At 45.2% G+C, this 16278-nt stretch overlaps 1 protein-coding gene across 4 annotated transcripts in view; it reads right to left on the reverse strand.

Moving 5' to 3' along the window:
- IGSF11 (immunoglobulin superfamily member 11) overlaps positions 1-16278 on the reverse strand; it is a 137983-nt gene that overhangs the window by 36786 nt on the left and 84919 nt on the right. The window contains exon 1 of one of the 4 annotated variants that reach the window (XM_079305704.1): positions 7132-7151. The exons of the other annotated variants lie outside the window; for them this stretch is intronic. The gene's annotated coding sequence lies outside the window, so the exon portion shown is untranslated. Of the gene's footprint in view, positions 1-7131; positions 7152-16278 lie in introns of those variants that run through there. 4 annotated transcript variants of the gene reach the window in all.

Below are 16278 nucleotides of genomic sequence, written 5' to 3' on the forward strand. Positions count from 1 at the left end.
TGCAGATGTAATCCAGCCTACCACCAAGGAAAACTGATCTATGCCACATGAATGAGCAAGTATGAGGTGAAGAAATTCCTGGTAGAAAGAAGGTTCTTCTCCATTTTATTTATCTGCTACTCTGCTTCCACAATACTTGTGATAAACAGATACTAATTGTTTCCACTGACAGCCCAGTTCAGATGTGTGCCCTTCCCTGAAGGCTCCTGGAAGAGCACATGTTGTTTGCATGAGAAATTCAGGCAACCCCATTGCTTGAACAGACCTGAAGCTTTGCTCCTTCAGTCATCAGTCTGAGGCATGAACCCTTGCAGTCCATCCACAAATACCAAAAATATTCAAGAATCACACCAAGGTGTTGCAGTATATGGATGCTGCTGCCATGAAGAAAAGTGCTTCCCTTAAGCCCTGCAGAGCAGTGTGTCTAGGATCTGAGACTTAAGGGATTCCCTAGTGATTTCCACAGTCTGCTAGGAACATCCTAGAACAATTCTTTTCTGAACTCTAGCAATTTTCATCTAAGAAAACTCTTTTACTTTTTCTTGTTTTCAGTTGAGGGAGTCAGATCTCTGTGTAAGGTCTCCAGCCACCAACACTTCTTGAACTCTGCCAGGCTTGATGCTGTGGCAACTTCCCTGAGGAGCCTTTTCCAGTACTCAAACACCTTCTGGAGGAAGAACTTTTTCCTGAAATCCAACCTAAACCTCCCTTGACACAACTTCAGGCCATTCCCTTGAGTCCTGTCACTATTCACCACAGAGAAGATATCAATGCCTGCCCGTCCTCTTTCCTTCACAAGGAAATTGTGACTGCAGTGATGTCTCTCCTCAGTCTCCTCTTGTCCAGACTGAACAGAACAAGTGACCTCAGCTGCTCCTCACACAGCTTCCCCTCAAGGCCCTTCTCCATTCTCATTGCCCTCCTTTGGATGCTTTCTAACTTCTTAATGTTCTTCTTATATTGTGATGCTCAAAGACGCACACAATTGTCAAGGTGAAGCCATACCAGTGCAGAGTAGAACACATAGGGATTTTTATTCCAGCCAAAACAGCTTTTCCTTAGGCTGGTTTCCACAGCCAAGTTTGCCTTGCTGGGGTCTGCTGTAGTATCCTACTTTGGCTAGGATAAGACATCTTAGATTGTAAAGCATTTCTGTAAATACACTTCTCTAAGGACTTACTCAGCATTTAAACATTACACTTAGTCTCTTCTGTAAAAAGTAAAGATTTCTTTAAAAAGTAAAGATCACAGGGCATTTTCTGTTGGCCAACAAGAGCCCTATGACTGGATAAGGAGTCCAAATAAAATCTTAAAGACCCAAACCTCTTGTACTTTGTGTGTGCAAAGCATCCTGTTACATACACAGCCACAAGTCATTAGCTAGAAACTTGTATCTATTGAGGGCTTTAAAGGGTCTTTAGGCCCTTTTGTTGAGAAGAAAACATGAGACTGGCTCATGAGAGACCACAAGGTTGGTAAGTCTAAGCAGGACACAAAAATGAGAATTTCACTTTATATCTTTTTCCTCTCTTGGACACATTTCTATACAGCAGCAAATAGAATATTTATTCATGGGCAAGAAATAACACTAGTATTTTGAAATGACAGAAAAGAAGTCAAAACTCCAGTGCAATTAGCCTATAGGTAAAGCTCATGGTTTTCAGAGTAACACCCCAGGTAAGGATGCACTGTACTGATAAAGCACTGAAACAACACAATTGCCAGGCTCACAACAGCACAGCTACTTCCTAAGTGCTATGGTTAAACTTCTTATTTCAAAGAGGAAACAAAAGCTTTTTGAGCAGAATATCTGCAGCCTGGTTTCCTATAACTGTCTAGTATGTGGCTGTCCAGGAACTCATGTGAGTTTCTAGTACAGGCATCACAGAACCAAACAATACCTTCCCCTACATCTCAAACAACTTCGAATTCCCTGACTTTCTTTAGTATTCACTCAAGAATGACTGATCCTTTTTATTTAGTTCTTGCTTCTCCTTAGAAAGTACCTCTTTTGCAGAGGCCTGTTCTGCCACTGGAGTACGTTTGCTACCCAGATCCCATTGATTTTACTGGCAAGGAAGAGGCATGCACATGCACACACTGGAGCATAGGTCTGAACAGAAGCATTCAAGAAACAGGACAGCAGTCTCTCTCTTGGACACAAGTTAGCTATCTGATTGCCAGTCTTATAAGACTGGCCCTGGAGGACAGTTGTGATTGCAGAGAAAAACACTGCCATATATGGGAGTTGCTCAGGTTTAGTACAACTTTTATGTTACTGGTTATATATAAGCAGCATCAGGAGAAGAAACACTAATTAGGTGGCTTATGATCCCTGAAAAGACCAGGAAGAACGTTCCTTTCCAGACATAGAAATTGGTCACTGACAAGTGAGCTGGCATCTGCCTTGGCATTTGTGTCTATCAGCTTTGCACGATGCAGTTTAAGGTTCATGACGAATCCCTTTGTGTAACAGACACGTCCAGCAGATATGAAGGCCAAAAATTTCCCATTACCATGTCTGCCAAGCCATGAGATATGCCAACACTTTGTGCTGTAGCAGAGGAACATCCAAGAGGAGGAAATCAATTTCCAAATTTTACGATTCAGTGATCTCTTAGACTTGCTCAAGAACATTTCTGTTCTCCAAAAGTTTTGAGGAAAAGTGGAAGGACCTAAAATATCCCCTGCTAGTCCATCTGTGGAGGAGATCCCACCACAGTGTGGTTATAGTACACATCATAAATGCAGGACTTAAAAGTATGGCAAAATGCTTTTCCAAGGGAGGAATGTGCCGTTTCATTTATTTGCAACAATGCTACACGCTCTTTTCCTACTCTACTGGCAGCTCAAAAGATGCACAGCCTGTATGACACAGCTGTTCCACGGCCAACCTTTGTCACAGAAAAGATGTTCTGAATAAATCACAGTCTCATGTATTACCGTGGCCAACAGGATACCCCAGCATAATTAACCTCCCCATTTTACACACTGTTCAAGTGAGACACCAAGCATTGACTTAACCTGCCATGATTCCACAGGCAAAGAACGACCAAGGCAGGGGCAGCAGCCCTCCCTAGCCTCACATGAAGGCACATGAACAAGCAAGTATGAAGGAATGTCTGCTTTCTTGCTGCTCAGCATCATCTCCTTGAAATCCCTCCTTCTGAGAGCAGTCTTGTAGTGCAATCTTGGCACTTGTGTCAGCCCTCCACATATAACATTGACCATGGACAGGCTTCATAGAATGCTTCCTGCTTTTTTTTTCGCTAATGTATGTAATTTATAAAAAGTAAGATACTGGGGGGAAAGAAGGACAAGGGAATCCTGAGTGAAAGCTGCCACTGTGCTCAGTCTCTATGAAAATAATCCACAATGCTAATACGTCCTAAAATGGTAATAAAGCCTGTGTTCTCTTATGTAATCCCATAGTAAGAAAGAGCTCTGTCGGCTTGCCTGACAAATGATATCTCTGTAACCTTGGAGGAGATTATTACTAAAAAACACAGGATGGAAAAACAAAGCAACACACAGAGATGCACGCAAATCTGTCAGAGGGAGGAAGAGAACACACAGCTCCAGCCGGCTCCTGCGCGTTGGGCCTAAGATATTATGTCTCTGCCATCAAACGAAAGGATCTCCTGGCAAAGCAGCAGCCTTGCCCTGGCTCCTCCTCTGCTCACAGTCCCTGCTCTCTCCCCAGGCACCTCAGTACCAGAAGCAGGCAGAGGACAGGTTTTCCCCTCTTCTGTCCTCCCTCCCCCCCTCCCTCCCCCAAAATGAACATTCAAAGCCCCGGCAGCTGGCCAAATCCAGTTTGCCTGCGTCACCGATGCACGTGGATTCACATCTGTCCTGCCCAGCGGTGATGGAGCCAGGGCTACGTGCATCCCTGAGAAGGATTCATGCCCCCAAATCCATCAAGATCTGTGTCAGCAAGGATGTGGACAGCATTTTCCTGGCACAGCTGAACAGCACTGTAAGGTTTAGAGTTTGCCTTGGAGGTGTAGGGAGAAGGGCATTTAGAAGCAGGGCTATGTTCATTTTGGAGCTGTCTCTAAGTTTGGCTGATGAGCCACAAACCAAATCCAGGCAGCTCTTTGCTCTTGAGCCTCAGGTGCAGAACAGAAATAAGGCAGCCCCAGCTGCTTCACAAGGTGCAATGGTGTACAGGTAGCTCTTTCACTGCCTCCCTCTACTCTATTCCCCTGGAGGCTGTGCCCCTCTGCGAAAACAGAAAAGGGTCCACAAGGCCACCCTGGAAACTCTCAGAGATGTAAGTTTGCTTGAGTGAACACTCCAGTCCTCATGTGGAGCAGTCAGCCCCAGATCCATCCCCCAGGACATGGTAGCCAGACAGTCAGGAGGTTGACCCCAGAGCACGACTCACAAGCAATAATGTGAGCAGGAAGCTCTCATCTCAGTGGCAGCAAAAGATGGTGAATACTCTAGTATCTCTTTCCCAGAGATCAAAGCATGGGAACACTTAGTGGAATGCTGGAAAATTTCCTTGGAAACAAGAGATGACATCAGGCGGGTTTCCACGCCTGATTGAACATTCACCCTTTCACGTTGTCCTGTGTTTGAGGGAACTTTTATGTTTTCTCAGACAGCAGAAGATGTATGAATAGGAGGTCTTGAGTCAAAAAAGATTCCTCAAGCCTTGAAAAACACAATTCTGAACAAAAAAAATTCTATCCTAACACTTAAAAAGATGTTATTATGACATTTAAAACACAGGTTTAATGGAGCAGAGCCTTTACCAGTCAATGCATGTAGAGAGCTCTAATTCATACTAAATACATACAATATGACTGTCTGGAAAATAAAGGGTTACAATCATTATTCACAGCAGTCACATTTTTTTAATTAATTAAATTACAATTAAACCTTGTAATTGTTATCGACTTGAACCAACTGATGACAGTCTTATGATGAGCCATTCCCAGTCAAGCTCTCTACCCAGTTGCCCTCAGGTCAGGAAAACAGTGAACTCCATTATTGGCAGCTTTCTGCCCCACACCACTCTCCTTCCTGTGACAGAAGGAGGTCACCCCATGCCACCCACCTCTGCAGCTTTCCTCCAGCCCTTCCTTTCCAGCACCACGGCTTCATGGAGCCTCTGCTGTGCTGCAGCCTGGATCCCACAGGCCAGCATCTAAAACATCAGCAGTTCCTGCTGCTTTCATTTCCCTGTGGCCAACTTTGATTACTGACCTCACTGCCAGGACCATCAGAGCCCCTACCCAATGGTACCCTGGCAAAGAAAGCCGAGGCAAATCCACCTCCAAGCATTCACTTCTAGAAAGCAGAAGGAGCAAATCCTGCTCCTGTTAAGACATAGGCTCAAGGGATGGAAATCCCCCCCCACCACAAGATCTGCAAGATATGGTAATTTTGGACGTCTCTGACATAACTGCAGTGTGCAGTTTGGACATGCCTCTCTGAAGCAAAAAGGGCAACACTCACAAAGGGCAGCCTTGCCTCTGCAGCAGCTCAAGCCATACCTAAGACAGGTCACAGCTATAAATAAAGCCCTGGGGCAGCATTTCTGACCTGGAGCTCTTTTACAGCAAATTTTGGGAGAAGTCTACTTGCAGAAAGAAAAGCAAGTACAGAAGGCACCACAGCAGCTCTTCTGTAAGGCTGCAGCGCCAGGCTCGCCTAGGGATTGACAGTCTGACATCTCTGCTGGCTTCGGGGCCCCCCTCCAAACTATATCCTGATTCTCCCCCTTCCCGCAGGACCGAAAAAATTCCCTTTCCTTCCCAAGCCTTGGCAGCGCGTCCGCGGGGCGCCCTTCAGCCTGCGGAGGGCTTTCCTCCTCCAGTACCAGGGAGCAGCATTAGAGGGCAGTGCGCTGCCTTGGAAGCGGGATGTGTGTGTGTGTCCCACCCCGGGGCCGGGTCACCGCACCCCCTCGGGCACGGTGCCTCCCGGCTGTCCCGCTGAATCGTCGCCGCAGGACGAGGCCACCCCTATCCCCAAGGACAGGCTCCCCCGAGCCCTGCCTGCCGCGTTCCGCTTCGCAGGCGGCAAGGGGGAAATCCTGCAGGGGCTGTGTTTTAATTAGAAAATGCCTGGGTTTAATTAAATAAATGTGAAGCTGAAAAATCCAATCAGGAGAATTGCCTATGCTCTTTTATTTTGCAATTCAATTTGGTTTGTGCTGTATCCACACTTTTAGTTTTCTTATGCCAAAATCTTTTGCATTGATCACTCAGAGCTGCATTGCAGAGTTTGCCAGGGACAAAGCTGGAAGGGCTGGCTGTTGAATAAAGGGCAGTTGGAACTTTTCACAGCTGGGGATGCATTGGACGCAGCCTGCCTCTGCAGCAGAGGAACAGATTTTTCCAGATTTTTAAGCACCGAAGTTCCCACTGACTGCCTGTAAGTGGAGTTCAGCAACACTCTCGAAAATCAGGTATAAAAGGACAAGAAAATACATTATCCAATCTGTAACCAAGGAGAGCAAACAGGTTAGTATGCATGCACATGAGTGTGCAAACAAGCCCGTAAACCAACACAACATCTTCATCCTGCAACCCTGCAAACACTGCATTGATTTCCTGAGCACGCAAGTGTTAAGGTTCCAGAAAACAAAATTACAAACAAAACCAATATTTTTGCTTTCAAAATCCAGTACTGGTTGCTAAGTGACTACAATACTCTTCTCTATCACATTATTTGAAAAGCCCACGCACCAAGAGCAAGGAAATTGCTAGGTTAGGACATCAGGAATGTGCCCTAGCAAGATGATTAATTTTAAATATGTATTTGTATTACTGTAGCACTTAGAAACCCCATGGAACCATTATCTTCAGTAACATTAAGAGTAAAATATGATTCCAAGAGGTCTTAAGCTAAAACAGGGTACAAGAAGTTAGTGTCAAACACTAGAGCACAGACCTGGAAAAGTAAACAAGGGCAAAGAAGCAGCTCTATCAGGGCTGAAAAGGAAACCCATTGCAAATACAATAAACTTTAAAGGGAGATATCTAGAGGCTGAACTGGTAACTGAGGCTGTAATAAAATGTGTTTGGATGGAGAACTGGTGGATTATTTGGGGAAAAGAACACAAAACTGTAAAACATGAATGAGGGGCTAAAGTAGGAAAGCTTTAAAACCTACCACAGAAGTTTGAGAGAACAGGAGACACCAGAGTAGCATCCTGAAGGGAAAAAAAGTATCATGAGGGAACCACATAATATCATAAGTAAAAATCTGAAGGAAAAAATATGTAACTTTGATAGACTGCAAACAAAGAAGCAGTAAGAGCTGAACCTGTATCTTGAAACAGCACAATAAATAACAACTGCAAGACAGCAACACTAGTTCTGGTTACTGTGGCAATATATAAAAAAAATGCAGAGACTGAGAAAGTATGATTCTTTTTGCTTTATCAAGAATCACATAATGAAAAGTATGAAATAACTTCCACAATAGGTCAAGAATTCTTAAAAAAGGACTACAGATTTTATTTCCTAAATACTATTTTCAAGACTACTTGCCCATAAAAAATACTGTTAGTGAATAAATTAATCAGCTGGCTGTGCCTGTGAATTGTCTTTCTGCTTGTGATTCTTGGGAACACTGACATCACTGTCTGGTGTAAAGTCTGCACGTAGCCACAACAAACGCCTTGTTTTTTAAATACCCTTTTATTCATTAAACAGTGCTATGCTTTCCCATACAGCTCTCCTACATGCCTCTCAAATAGGAATTGCATGTGCTGTGCCAGGCAGGGAACAAAGACAAACAGGCACAAATATTTTGCTGTGGGCTTTAAAGCCCACATACAGGGTATGTGCTGGGGAATGGGGACTGGCCCATTGAGACCCTAGTTAAGTGAAGATGTGATGCCTAAGGTCACCAAGTCAGAGGACCACAGCAGCAGTGAGACCAAAACACTGGTCCAAGCACAACTACCAACCAAATATCCACCACAGAGAAGTTCAGAAAAGACCAAGAGAGTTTGCACAAGTAGTTCAGAAAGAAAAATTACAAAACCTGATTGGTAGTCAAATTAGAGATGTGATCTTGCTTTTAAGACAAAGAGCTATGATTACCGTCTATATATACAACACTTATGTAATTTCTTGAGATCATACCAGGAGTTTGTGTGGGTGTACATCGGTGTTTTATCACTCACAATGATATCACTCACAGTTTTCAAACCTGCTGGTCAGAAAATTTAAAAAAGCAGTAGACATCTCCAAGGTTTATTTCCTGTAAGATTTGTGACAATGAGGAGATCAATAAATTTGTGTTGTGACAAATTGGTGTAACAACTCAGCAGATAGCTGCCTGGTTTCTCCTGCCAGGCAGTCAATCACCACACACAGATCCCAAAGCCAAGCACTTGCCAGACCAGTACCTGGTCATATAAAGAGGAAGGAGAGGATAAAATAAAGGATATTAGTAAGGGTCAAAAGAGACGTAGGAAGAAACTCCATGTTTCCAGTTGGGGCAGGGGTGGGGGGGGTCACGTGAAACTCTTTGGCAGGGCACGAAGTGCCTGAAGATGTGTGCACTGTCTGCAAGTGCTGTGGTGCTTGATCCTGGGGATGTCAGCAGAAGAAGCTAGCACTGCAGGAGTGTGGGATGTAGGACAAGAACCTGCAGGCGGACAAGTTTCCCAAATGAGCTTTTTTTGTGTGTCAGCAGGTGGAAATACTATTCTCTTCAAAGGTTTATAAAAGAGGGGTAAGTATCAGGTACCAGGTAGGTACAGATGCAAATTGTTATAAGAAAGCTCCTTCTAGGCATGCCCACACACTGTACAATGACATTAAATACATATCTAGGTGCAACACTGTCTTCATTCACCCATATGTCACCAGCAAGCACAGAGAAATCAGAGCAAGCCCAAGCTGAGTACATTAATTCATCATAATCCTGCTTTGTGCCTTGTTCCTAAGGTCAGGAAATGTCCTCTCTCTTTTTCTAAACTGAGCTTCTGTACTTGAGAGACTTATAAAGTGTGTTGAACAGCACTTTGCATGTGAACAATGCCTTATCATTATCTGTAGATATTCAAAATACTGCATCTATGAGCAATCTCTGCAACACGCATTACCATCTAGCAGATAAATTACAGATCTACCAGGCCATCTGTGAACCAGGCTTTGGTCATACTTGTGCCACAAACCCCCCACATCCTCAGATGAGTCATTTCACCATGGCTATCTGCACAAAAAACAGATCTGTATCCTCTCCCTCACTGCCAAGGAAGCACAGTATTGGGGAGTTTAGGGGCAGGAGTAATTTATTAGATTAACTGCTATACACCCTTCCAATGCCACTGCTTCCTGGTATTTGACACATTTTATCTCTGCAATCACCTGGGTAAAGAAAAGTGGGTCCTGCAACCTGGCAGGTCCTTGGCCATGCTCTCCTGCTCCCATGGTGCAGCTCCTGCCCCCCGCCACAGTAGCACACATCTCCCTGCCAGCGATACCCCAGTGTCTCTGGCATGCCACGTGTTTGGAGTGGTAACCAAATCTGGCTCCTCAAAATAGACACACTCCCCTCATGGCTCCCACCCCCCTCCATCTTCAGTAACCTTACCCCAGCAGGGCATGGGCTGGAGGCAGGAAACCAGGCGGGCCAGTAAAACAGGAGATGCTCAAGACTCCAGGGATTAACTCTATCCACCAGATGCAACTGTTACCCAGGGCCTCACCCTATCCCCAAATCTTCATAACAGGTGGAGAACAAGGCGGTGGCCACCACTCTCACAAGAATCCCTGCATGGATGCCAAAGTGCTGGATAAAACCAGGTACAGCCAGAGGCATCCTGGCAGAGGGAAGGAGATTGCAAGCCAAATAAAGACATGGAATTCGACATCAAAGTAGAGATAAAAATACATGGACATCCCCCCTGCTCTGAGCAGAAGGAAGGGCTGAGAAGTCTCACTGCCAAACCCAACAGATTTCATTCTGCCCTTCCTGAAAGATTTCAAAACACAGAGCAAATATGGACTGAACTGCTACAGGCAAGTCAGGACAAGTGTGCCAGCAGCCCTTTAGCAGCACTGGCAGGCACTGCTCATATTCAGTGCCTATGATGTGTTTGTGGGGAGGGCAACCTGGGCCTGTCATAGGGGCTCCAGTCCAGCAAACCAGCATTACTCCTGGAACAGCTCACAAAGGGCAGGAATGGTGCCACATCACAGGTAAAACACAACTGAATGTACAAGCTCTGCCAGGTCCACAAGGACTGGGCTGGGTGTGTGCACACACAATGCAGTAGCTGGGTATGTGCACAGCAGCACAGGAGGTACTGCTGGGAAGGAAGAGTTGTTCAAGACTCTTGGAGGGAAAGGGAGGTGAGGGCAGACCTGGGTTGGCAGATGAACATGACGAAGCCTGGGAGATGGCCAGGGTCCTTGGACAGGTGTTGCTGAAAAAGGAGCCACTGTTCTTGAGCACCCTGCCCCAGACACTGGGTGAAGACATGACCAAGAGGACAGTGTGTCTCTATGTAAGCACAAGGAGATGCATGGAGGAAAGTGGTGGTAGAAAGGCAGAAACAAGTTTAAGAGCCCCTGATAGTGCATGGCTTGGGACAAACTAGGAGACCAGAGGGACACAGGGAAAGAATGAGACTCAGAGAAAACTAAAAAGAAGCAAGAGCCACCAGACAGAAAACACAGTCTGTTTTTCTGCACCACTGAACAGAGTCGCTTAAGTCTTTTATGAGACTAATGATGTACTAGGAAAAAAAGATAAACCTTTCCTGAGCCTGAGCAAATGAGGCATTTCTAGAGCAGAGCACAAGGAACAGGTCAGAGGGCTACCCCACCTGAACAGCTCTTGCAGCGTGGCACCATGATGAACAAGGCACAGAGCACAGGCAGGATGGCAGAATAGTGTGCAAGCAGCAGAACCACAGAGCTGATAAAACTGCTTACATCCAACACACTGAGGAGGGCTTGTGAAAAGGCCAGTTTGGTGGTCTGGAGCCCTCCATCTAGGAGCCTTAAGGGTGTTCAGCCTGATGTGGGTTTTGGTTCCTCACCTTTCTTGGGGTGTTCTGACTATTGCATTACACCCAATCATGGTTCAGACAAGAATCTTGCATTACAACTGTCCTACAAGAGACAGGGCTCACCTGTGGTTGCAGCCCCTTTGCAGGGGCTCTGCATTACCTTGGGACAGACCACAGATCCAGAAAACCCCAATGAGACCATAAACAGGGAAAAGGGAAAAAAGCAATAAAACTCTAAGGAGGTAATTCTAGGTATAATTTGTGTGTGATGAACCAGATCCAGCAGAGCAATGGATCAGCTCCACTACCCAGTGCCCAATGCAGGTCTAGCGTAACAGAAGGCATTTTCACATATATAACAGAGAAGTCAAGAAATATGAGGGAAGAGAAGGAGAAAGCCTGCCTATCATCTGGAAGAGCACAACCAAGGGGTAACTTGTGCAATGCATCTCAGGCACAGAGAATGAGGTGCATCATTTGGTAGGAAAGGGTACACATTTAGGTAGAGCTCTTCAGGAAAAAATCAACCAGCTTTTGTAATGTGGCAATAAATGCAATCAGTGCAGATTGCTGAAGGAATCAAGTTATGTATAAAGGATCCAGTACCATTGGATATCATGATCAATAATGCAGAATTCTTTAAATACCTCAAGAACAAGAAATTTTAGTGCCTAGACTGAGCATGATAGTTTGCTGGCTCTGTTTTCCTTTGAAGAAACACAGTCCTTTTCATAGATAGGGTTACAGGAAGTAGAATTATGTCTAAATTTCACCAGACATTCTCCATAGGCATCTTCTCTCCCCAGCAGATAGCTTCAAAGCATCACCAGTGTGATGCTCAGAGGTGCCAAACTGGATCAGGCAGACCCAGTGTACTCTGCAGCAGCTGAGGACCATGAGAACAGGCTGACATGGGCAGCAGCTGTGACAACTAAATGCAAGTCTTGAGCAAATTGAATGCAAGGAAAATCACAGACTCAGGGTCAAGGTATCTATGTTTACACATGTTTTTACATAAAATGTGCTTTAATTTGGCTCCTTCTTTTATTCCGTCCCCATCCCATTGTAACTATCAATGTCTTTACAAGAGGTCTCTGAAGCAAAGGAGCTGTCAGGATGCTGTAGCAGCAGAGCATTAGACAAGTCTCTTCACACTTCAGCAATACATTAGAGATAGTTAAGACTTGGGGCATTCACATATTTGCTGGATATTATTGATAGCGATCAAGGAGTGAACACTACCATGAGTTACATTTTGGGGATTAGGTCACACCTCTTTGTACTATTGGGTTTTTTTGCCCCTCTGACAGCAAACATTGCAAATGCCTTTTGCAACTCATTGCAGAAAATCTGCTGCAAACTCGGAACCCCTGCCACACCCTCAAACACCCAGCTCTGTCTCTGAGGTTTGCCTGTCTCTCCTGTTTCTATCCTGTGATGTGCAGGCAATTGGGGCTGGCAGTGGGGCCTTCCCACAAAGTGTGAAGGAGAGGCCATTTTGCTGGGAGTAGGATCCCATTGCTGTCACATAAAGAAGCCTCTTTTTCTACTTAGTTCTGACTGTGAACTGTCCCTGGAGAAGAAACAATCCATCCCCTTTCTTAGGGGTTAGGAGAATGCTGATAACCTTTGAGCAAAGCAAATAGCCTGAGGATATGATACAAGAGGCTGAAGTGCAAGAAAGAAACCCTACAAAGTACAGCAGCACAGGGCAAAGGGCTTGTGCCATCACCAATATGGAGCATGTTGGACTGCTCAGCTTTTTATTTCTCAGTGCCTCTGACTCAGTAACCCAGCTGTTTAGAGGAGCCCAGAGCTCCTTACCTCCCTCCCAGACAAATACCTTCACTTCAGAATAATCCTTAGTTCTTCCATGGCTGTTGTCCCAGCTCTCACACACATTTTGGACCTGGCATGTGAGCCTAGTCCTTGCTACCACCCTGGGTTAAAGCCCAAGTGCTGGTTCCACTTGTGCAGGTAACCCTACACATTCAGCAGTGTGGGCAAGGCATCCTCCAGGTCCTGCCCATAACTCTACTGATATGGCAGCTCCCTGCCTTACCTACACACTCTCAGCATATCCATTATCCCCTAAAAACCTATCTTTCCCACATTAATCTTTAATGAATATGTTTTTGCAGTGCTCTTTCCCACACTAACACTTTACTTCCAGAGCAACAGGAAGATGACAGGAAATAATTCACTTCCCCTGCCACCACTCTGCCAGGTGAAGGGGCCAGATACCTGCTGGACACCCAGCCAGGAGGGCCGTGAGTTCAGAGATACGCACGCAAATCTGCCACTCTGTGATGGCTTTACACAAGCCAGGTTTTCAGAAGGATTTCAGGCCAGGAAAAATTTAAAGCCTTCAAGCTATGTATCAAAAAGATGAAAAACCATATCCTTCAGCAGCAGCATTTATAAAAACATGTAGCACACTCAGCAGCAAGTTGCAGCTGAGAGACTGACTGATGACCCACAGTGAGGACAAAGGCACTTGAGAAATCACACAGAGCACAATTCACAATATACAACTATCTCTCAGCTGCTGATGATTCAAGAACACCATCATTTGAGGTATGTAACCGTCACTTAAGTAAACTTCCTTGTACTAAGGGAAATCTCCACAGCAGGACCCCAGCAGGTACTTATTTACACAAATTTTTACTGAAGATCTTTGCAGAGAAATCCTGGTCTGCCATTCAGATCACATGTCTGTGAGACTCTACAGAAGCGTGTACTGTGTAGGCAGAGTCTGTAAATGTAACCTCTTTTGCTGTTGTTACTTCTCTCAGTACAACACACAGCATCCCTGCTGCCTGTGCTGCTGACAGACAAGGGCAAAACCAGTTGGCTTGCAGTCTCCAACTTCCAAATGCCTGAGAGAGCAGCTCTATACCTTGTAGCAGAGAGACAACAGTGCAGTAAGAAACACCACACTGAAGGAGAGGTTATGACACCACCAAATATAGGCAGGAAGAGGCACATGTGCCCTTGAAGAGAAGGAGCAGCAGGCTGCAAGGTATGTGCAGGGCATGAACAGTGCTTCCAAGGGTCAGCCTCCATCAGAGCACCAGTTCCTGCAGCACACAGCCACTGGGCTCAAGTTGTACAGGTGTTTTCCTCTGGCCATGGCTTTGAAGACTGCCCATTCATCTGATTTTTGAGTTACATAATCACCAGAGGAAAACAGGGTTTGCTTGTTTGCTTTTTGCTTTAATAGAAGTCATGTAATCACTTTAGGTTTAAGCTCCAGTCCAAATCGGACTATTTTTACATTTCAGGCTTGATCTCTCTGGAAAGAGGACAAGCCCTTTTGCCTGGCTTACAAAGAATGGGTTGTGATAATTGCAGTGACTGCTGGAGGACTATATGGAGAGCAGTGTATCCCCTCTCATCCTGACTCCTGGGGTGCACCCACTGGTTGCTCACCCTGCAGCTCCCAGCAAGAGATCTGTGGGAGATGGTGTTGAAACCTGAACTACATGGGCCTGGACAAACCTTGATTCAATTAATAATTCTTGTTTCAGCTTTCTTGCATCCATAGATTCCACTTCCCCTGTTCCCCAGAAGCAATTAATTCTCTATTTCATCCTACATTTTGAGCTTAGCACATTGTTTAACATTTCTCCCTGAAATCCAGCAGCCATTTCCTTTATGAAACTTCCCTTGGCATTAGCTGTCACTGTGCCTGCTACCTACTAGATAAACATTGAGGTTCCTTTAATCAGAGGAAAAGACAAAATATTTGCACACTTTAACAATTCATACCTACAGGTGCTACTTTGCACACAGACCAAGTTGCAATAAAACAGGTTTTTTCACCTGTTCCACACTACCAGCCCATTTCTCCCCCTTTTGCAGAACAAATTGGCTTCTGTTGAAGACAGTGCACACTTAAGAGGTGTTTAGACCTCGGCCCAAGCCACAATACAAACAAAATTTCTGTACAGACCTTCCTCAAAGCAAGGTGTTTACAAACTGATTTATTGCCCCAGGCCCCATCAGTAGCTGTTTTTGCTCCTTGTCAATCAATTTGGTTTTCACTCAGCACTTCTTCTCAGACAGAAATGCCTGTCATGTTGGCAGCAGGATTAAAATGGCATGTGAGCCAGCCAGGGTGAAAATGTCCCCATTAATTTTTCATCTTTCCTCAGGCAACTCTGCCTATAGATCTACACAGGTATTAAGAGAGCTTTGTCAACGAAAATTGTTAGCTCCTCTTCCTCTCTGTCCCCAGTGCAGAGCAGTGGCAGCATTAGAAGGTGGTGACCCTTCCAGAGCAGCTGTGCTTCTGCCTTACTAGGGGGCCTGGGGCATCTACCGGGGTGAGGGCAGGTCCCTACAGACTGAACACTTCAGTCAACTTCCTTCCATAACAGCCCTGGGAATACCTGAGCTGGTGGTGGCCAGTGTGCATTTTTCATGGGGAGTCTGCTGCCAGGTAGCCCTTTGTACCAGCTACCTTCGACCAACCATCACTTGGAATCAAATGTACTTACACCATCTAGAGCAGCCCTCCACTGCACCCCTCCACCTCCTTCAGCAAGGCCTACAGAGGTCAGAGCACACTAGAGAATCATGTATCTCTGAATGGATATGTCACCAAGATACACAAAGATGCTGTGACTGAAATCATTCCCTGCTCTACCCCAGAGCTCTTAACAACAGCAACAATGGTGACACAGCCTTCAAGTTCAGAGAGCTGCTTTGCTCCAGCCCACACTTAATCCACTCTTCTCTGACATCAGGTCTTCCTTCAGCCATCCCCAAAGAGAGATTCACCAAAAGACATGTCAAAAACCATCATCCCTGTAAACGCAAGAAACTTGTAACCACCCTTCCTTAACACCTTCACAGAGCTAGGTTCCCATTGCTTCCATACTCATTGAGCCCAACCAGGCAAAAGCCTATGGTAAAGCAAAGAGACCTTCATGGGGAAAAAAAAATTCTGCCCAAGATGAGTTGTCAACTGGTTGTTTTCTTTGCCAAGCCCAGACTTCCCATAGAAGAACCATGTTGTTGGAGACCTTTGCTTCAGACCAGAGATAAAGATGAGAACCAGATCACTTCTAGCTATTGGAGATCCTGTGTTTTTAATTTTTTTAAATTAATTTTTAATTATATCAAGAGTGATGAGCCAGTGTCAAGGCTAAATTCCAGCTCAGGTTATTACATGCTCCCTATGTTAATCCCCCCACTGCCCCTCCAACAGGTCTCACTAGATGTTGGAACAGTAAGACAACACTCGCTCAGTAACTTACATTCATTTTACAGGAGAGGCA

This window comes from Erithacus rubecula (assembly GCF_903797595.1).
Source record: "Erithacus rubecula genome assembly, chromosome: 1".
Taxonomy (NCBI): Eukaryota; Metazoa; Chordata; class Aves; order Passeriformes; family Muscicapidae; genus Erithacus; species Erithacus rubecula.